Genomic DNA, 6,000 nt, shown 5'->3' with positions numbered 1-6,000 from the left:
GCTTTTTTTTTTTTTTTTTTTTATTAACATATTAGGTACATCTGCATTAGTGCAGCTACCCTAGACTATATGAAGTGGAGTACAGTGTGTCAAAAAAGCTAACTAGGTGATGCTAAAAAATCCCCATCACACAGGATGGTTAGTCATACAGAGGCATGTGATAAGCGGTCTGCACTGGCAGACTCCGGATGCGTTTTGAGGATATCAACAACACAAGATTGAATAAGGTAGCAGTGGTAATACAAGTCCCCATCTCGCAGGATGGTTAGTCATACAGGGCCATGTGTTTAATAGCCTGCACTGGCAAATTTTGGGTATACTGTGAGGATATCTTCAAGAATACGAGAGTGAATAAAGTAATTGCAAAGCTCCAGGTACCTCATGCCAACTGGTCTGAAAGGTCTAATAACTGGGCATTCAGTGATGTAGTGCGGGAGATCATGCCGTAGTTCCTGCTCACAGAGTTTGCAACTGGAGTGCTCAGGATTGTGAGACCCGTCACCTGCAGCCACCTGCCACAGGTAACGGTAACCCAACCTGATCCTTGCAACCACTGTGTCGCACAGTCTAGTGGACGTTTTGTGCTGTCCATAGATGTAAGTTTCAGATCTGAACAAATCATAGCTTTTTATACTAGTAGTTTCAGGTCGTTAGGAGTCAGTAAGTTCTTTCCTATCAGATCTGAATGTTTGGACCAATACAGTTTTGACAGCAGAGATGGGGATACCTAGATCTAATTCAACTTCAAACTTGTTACACGCTAATTTGGCTGCGATGTCTGTCTCATTATGATGGGTTATATTTATGTGTGAAGGTATCCATACAAAGGAAATTCGAGACCCTTTACTCTGTGCATCAATTAGGTCATTTATAATTGGGAGTATGAGGTTCTTGCTGTCGATCTTCCAAGAGAAGTTTTCGATTGCTTGAAGAGCAGACTTTGAATCGCAGAATATTATTCCTCCTCCAATATTTTTTAATGTGCTGGTTGCTAAATGTAATGCTGCTAGTTCTGCTTGTGTGGAGGTCAGCCAGTTGTTTAACCTGACACTGACAGTCTTTGTGCAAATATTATTTCTATAAAACCTACATGCCGCTGCAGTCCGTCCAGTAGAAGACTGGACTGAGCCGTCGGTGTAGACACAGTGCTCGTGAGATCTTAGACTCTCGATGGAGGAGGCAATTGTTTCAAGAGTGACAGCTTTGAGTAGAGCAAGATTCTCATTATCTTTCTTGGTGACAGGTGTGTATGATACTTGAATGGTGGGGTACAGATAAAGAGGAATATCAGAGACAGGTAGATTGCACTTAAAAGGAATGTTAAGTTTAATGAGATTGTAAGCATTGTTTCTCAGCCAATTATCATAAAAGGAGTGAGTTGGTATGTCGGCACCAGTCAAAAGGGTGTTAACAGCACTAAATATTTTGTCTCTGAGCAATGCAGGAGATGTAGGATTTTTATTTATATTACTAAAAGTCTAGGGACATTACACCGATCATATGGGGGACCACTATGTCCTACCCACTCTTATTAGGACCAAAAGGACCGACCCCGACGAGCCTATGTCCTTCCCGTACCCAAGACCAGTCCCCCTGCATAGTTGCGTGAGGCTACCACAAGCATCTGGCCTCGAACCTCATACAGACATTCTCTCTCTCTCTCTCTCTCTCTCTCTCTCTCTCTCTCTCTCTCTCTCTCTCTCTCTCTCTCTCTCTCTCTCTCTCTCTCTCTCTCTCTCTCTTTCTCTCACTCTTTATCTCTCTCTCTTACTCTCTTTCTCTCTCTCCTTGTCTCTCGCCCTCTCTCTCATCTCTCTCTCCCCCTCCCTCTCTCTCTCCCTCTCCCCTGCCAACCCTTCCCACCTCAACACGCCTACCAATTTCCTCTCCCACCGACCATTCATCCCAGGCACCAATTACCACTGGCCTCCCTTTGGTTTGGACAAGTCCTCGGAGGATGAAATTGGATTTGCATTCGAGCCATTAACCCCCCCTCTCCCCTCTCCCCCCCCCCCTTCCCTTCCTTGCTCCCCCTCCCATCCCCTTTACCCTTCCCATCAAACCCCACTCAAGAGACGCCCACTCCTCCTCCTCCCCCCCATCACCGTATAGGGACCATTTCTTAGCACACCTCAGCGGCTACTAATTTCAAGGTGGCGGCGTAGATCTTCTAAGACCAGGAGAGGAGGAGGCGGGACTCAGGGCAGCATCTTTATTAGCAGCTTCAAGAAGACCGGAATCAATCCATTCAGGGAATCGCATTTTGGGCGTCTGGTCTAAACTTGTAAATATACGAGAGATATTTGTCTAGCATCATGTTGAAGATGGATATGTTTCCCGCCCAACACACACCGTAACTACGACGTTGGTACAACGTTCGAACAAGTTTTTAACACCTACCCAGTTATTACAACCAATATAGCAAGTTGTAACAACGTTCTAATACGTCATAAACACGTTAAGCCAAGATGTAACAACTTTATTACAAGTTGTAACAAACGGAAAATTGAGACAGTTTCGGTTTGTGTTTCCAGGGTATCACCTAGTTGTGCTTGCGGGGGTTGAGCTCTGGCTCTTTGGGCCCGCCTCTCAACTGACAATTTTTTCCCCATGGCAACGAGAATATATCTTAGGTTCTTTACCCCATATTCTTCAACCTGTCCTCTTAAAAAGAACGTCGCTTTTGGCCGTTTGCCCGTATGGCCGAATTTGGACGTAATTTGAAATTGAAAAAAATATGAAAATAAATTTGGGATTCTTTTTTTCAACAACAGTAAGTTAAGGGTCCTCTGATAGGTTAGGTGGGCAGGAAATTCTCATAAAGTTTCAAAACGTTATGAAAAACGTTAATTTAAAGTGTCCTCTTCTAACCTCTGCGCGTACGCCGGACGACTCAAATAGAAAACGGAACAGAACGTCACTTTTGTGAGTCGATTTCATTTCAAATTACGTCCAAATTTGGCCATAGTGCGCATACCAGCCAAAAGTGACGTTCTTTTTAAGAGGACGGGTTGATTCTTACTCCATCAAATATCTCCCCTTTTCTTCCCTTCACTAACTACTCCACTAATCACCACTACTTCAATGCCTTCCACTACCAGGCTCTCTCTAACCTATCTTTTCCCGCTTTTCATATCATCTACGTCTGAACCAGCCCTCGACCAGGCTGGAAGCTGCCCCATACACACAACACAGTATCAATGAAGACCTTAACAATCCTGTCCTCCACCACCAGCTCCACACAAGCCAGCTACCTTCATCTCCCCCAGGTTCACTCCCCAGGACCTGGGGAGGGCCCACCAAGTCTGCCGACTGGGGAGTCATTTGCTGGAAGAGGATTGATGAGTGAGGCGGGCCCTGGCAGCCATTAGCCGCCAGGGGAGACATTTTTCACTCCCCAGAGTCAGAGTAATTGTGACAAGGAGTACAGCATCTTCACCCCCGGTTCTGTGGGGGGCGTGGCGGGGGGGGGGGGGGAGGACGTTGATGGAGATGGAAGAGATTGCTGAGAAATAAGATGACTTTCAGGAAAGTAGAAGTACAAGTTGCTTCTACTTTTCAGGAAAGTAGAAGTACAAGTTGCTTCTACTTTTCAGGAAAGTAGAAGTACAAGTTGCTTCTACTTTTCAGGAAAGTAGAAACACAAGTTGCTTCTACTTTTCAGGAAAGTAGAAGCATAGGAAGCACAGTTTGTGTCTCGGAGAGGCTGCAGGGTCCAAGTAAAGGCAGTAGAACTTCTGGTGCCAAGCAGTCGATTAAGGCAGCGTCTGGGATTGCTCTCGGACGTGGGTTCGAACCCTCGTCACGGCCCTTGTGGATTTGTTCACAAGAAACCAGCTTTCAACTGTGAAAGTTGAAGCACAAGAAAAAGTGAAGGAAGAAGAATGTTGGAGAGGAAGAACCTTCCAGAAGCACAGAACGTAATGATCTTGAGGTTATCTTGAGATGATTTCGGGGCTTTAGTGTTCCCGCGGCCCGGTCCTCGACCAGGCCTCCACCCCCAGGAAGCAGCCCGTGACAGCTGACTAACACTCAGGTAACTATTTTACTGCTAGGTAACAGGGGGCATAGGATGAAAGAAACTCTGCCCATTATTTCTCGCTGGCGCCCGGGATCGAACCCGGGACCACAGGATCACAAGTCCAGCGTGGTGTCCGCTCGGCCGACCGGTTCCCTGTGATAGTATACACCCTCTGAGGATTATAGGTCCATGCGAGGCAGCTCCTATTTATCTAAGTACAAATCATCCATATGTTTGCCTAATTTACGTTTGAAGTTATATAGGTAAATAGTTTGGACTTAGCGATAGTTACTGGATGTAGTTGTTGTTAAGATTCGCTATTTGGAACAAAAAGTCCCAAGTAGCACGGGCTATGGTGAGCCCGTAGTGGACTGAGTTACTGGAGAGAACAAGCCAGAATAGGCACGTAAGACTGCCAAGAACCCAGAAAACTGGACACCGGCTTCGTCCAATCATGAACCAGGATACCCCCACACCCACCTGCTGACTTGCTAAGCGATTCATCTGCAAACGAGGAGTCACGATAACGTCGCTGAAGTATGTTGACCAATCCACACACTAGAAAATGAAGGGACGACGACGTTTCGGTCCGTCCTGGACCATTCTCAAGTCGGTACGAAACGTCGTCGTCCCTTCACTTTTTAGTGTGTGATTTGGTCAACAAGCGATTCAGCACTTTGCTGACTCCATAACGCACCGTCAGCCTTAAGTCTTTGAAGGAATTTGTTGTCTTATGCGAGTGTCTCAGCCATTGTGTACGAGGTCTTTGGATCCAGCTAAAACTTGAGAAAAAACCTTCGAACGAAGTTCCCAGCTTAGTTTCACTCACAAGGAGAGCGAAGGAAAGCCGCTCATTCCTTGATGTAACTCTTGAAGCAGTATGGTGTCTTCAAGACCGTCGTCAGTACTGAAGGAACCATCATAGGAATGTACCTCAGTAGAGTAGAGTGGGTCCTAAATGCACTATGATCGGTCCTTCCCCTAGCAGGACCAAGCATAGTGGTGTGGACGTCTGTGTCAACCTCGTCCTCACACAGTTCCAGCAGGAAGCCGGTTGGCCAGGAACTAGGTGGAGCGAGGCTAGGTGGAGCGAGGCTAGGTGGAGCGAGGCTAGGTGGAGCGAGGCTAGGTGGAGCGAGGCTAGGTGGAGCGAGGCTAGGTGGCGCGAGGCTAGGTGGAGCGAGGCTAGGTGGAGCGAGGCTAGGTGGAGCGAGGCTAGGTGGAGCAAGGCTAGGTGGAGCGAGGCTAGGTGGAGCGAGGCTAGACACCAGAACCTCTGGTGCTCGTCAATAATGAATACTCTAACGTAGACCTTGAAGAGATTACAAGAAGGATAAGCTCTGATGAAACTGCAGAATCGCTTCTACCTATTAAGCTCTTCTACAAAAACTTCCTGTTCACTAGAAGGATGTTCAACGCATGAGCATCAAGTGCGTCCATGCGGGCCGCAGCGGCGTGTTGGAGAGAGTTGATGACATGTCTGTGGCCAGTAATGTCACGAGTGCTGTCGGGTGTTGGGGCAAACAGTTTACATACAAATTAGATCACGTTAATCACACACACAGTCACGATAACAACACTGGACACAGTCATGTCCCCCGAGGCTTACACTTTTCTTTACTAACATCTTTACTTATAGTCCAGGAGGACAGTCAAGATAAGGAGAGTGACGGAGGGAAGGAGATAGTGGAGGAGACAGAATAGGAGACAGTACAGACCGTAAGGAGTTAATAAAGGTCATTAAATATGGAAAATCAAATAAAAAAGTAATAAATAAAAAGTGGGTCAAAGCAGTAAAGAATATATGAAGGTAGTTGACCAAGAGAGAAGCTGAACACTCAAGAATTGTAACAAAAAGGGAAACAGATAAGAAAGATCAGATTATGTTGAGAAAGTGTAAGGGGGAGGAGGAGGTGCAGAGGAGGTGGAAACGTCTCCACATTAATGGTCATGAAGGCCATTAGAGTGATAATCCACAC

This window comes from Procambarus clarkii, chromosome 63 (genome assembly GCF_040958095.1).
Source record: "Procambarus clarkii isolate CNS0578487 chromosome 63, FALCON_Pclarkii_2.0, whole genome shotgun sequence".
Lineage (NCBI taxonomy): Eukaryota > Metazoa > Arthropoda > Malacostraca > Decapoda > Cambaridae > Procambarus > Procambarus clarkii.
The sequence above is the reverse complement of the archived record's forward strand: the minus strand, read 5'-3'. Positions refer to the sequence as shown.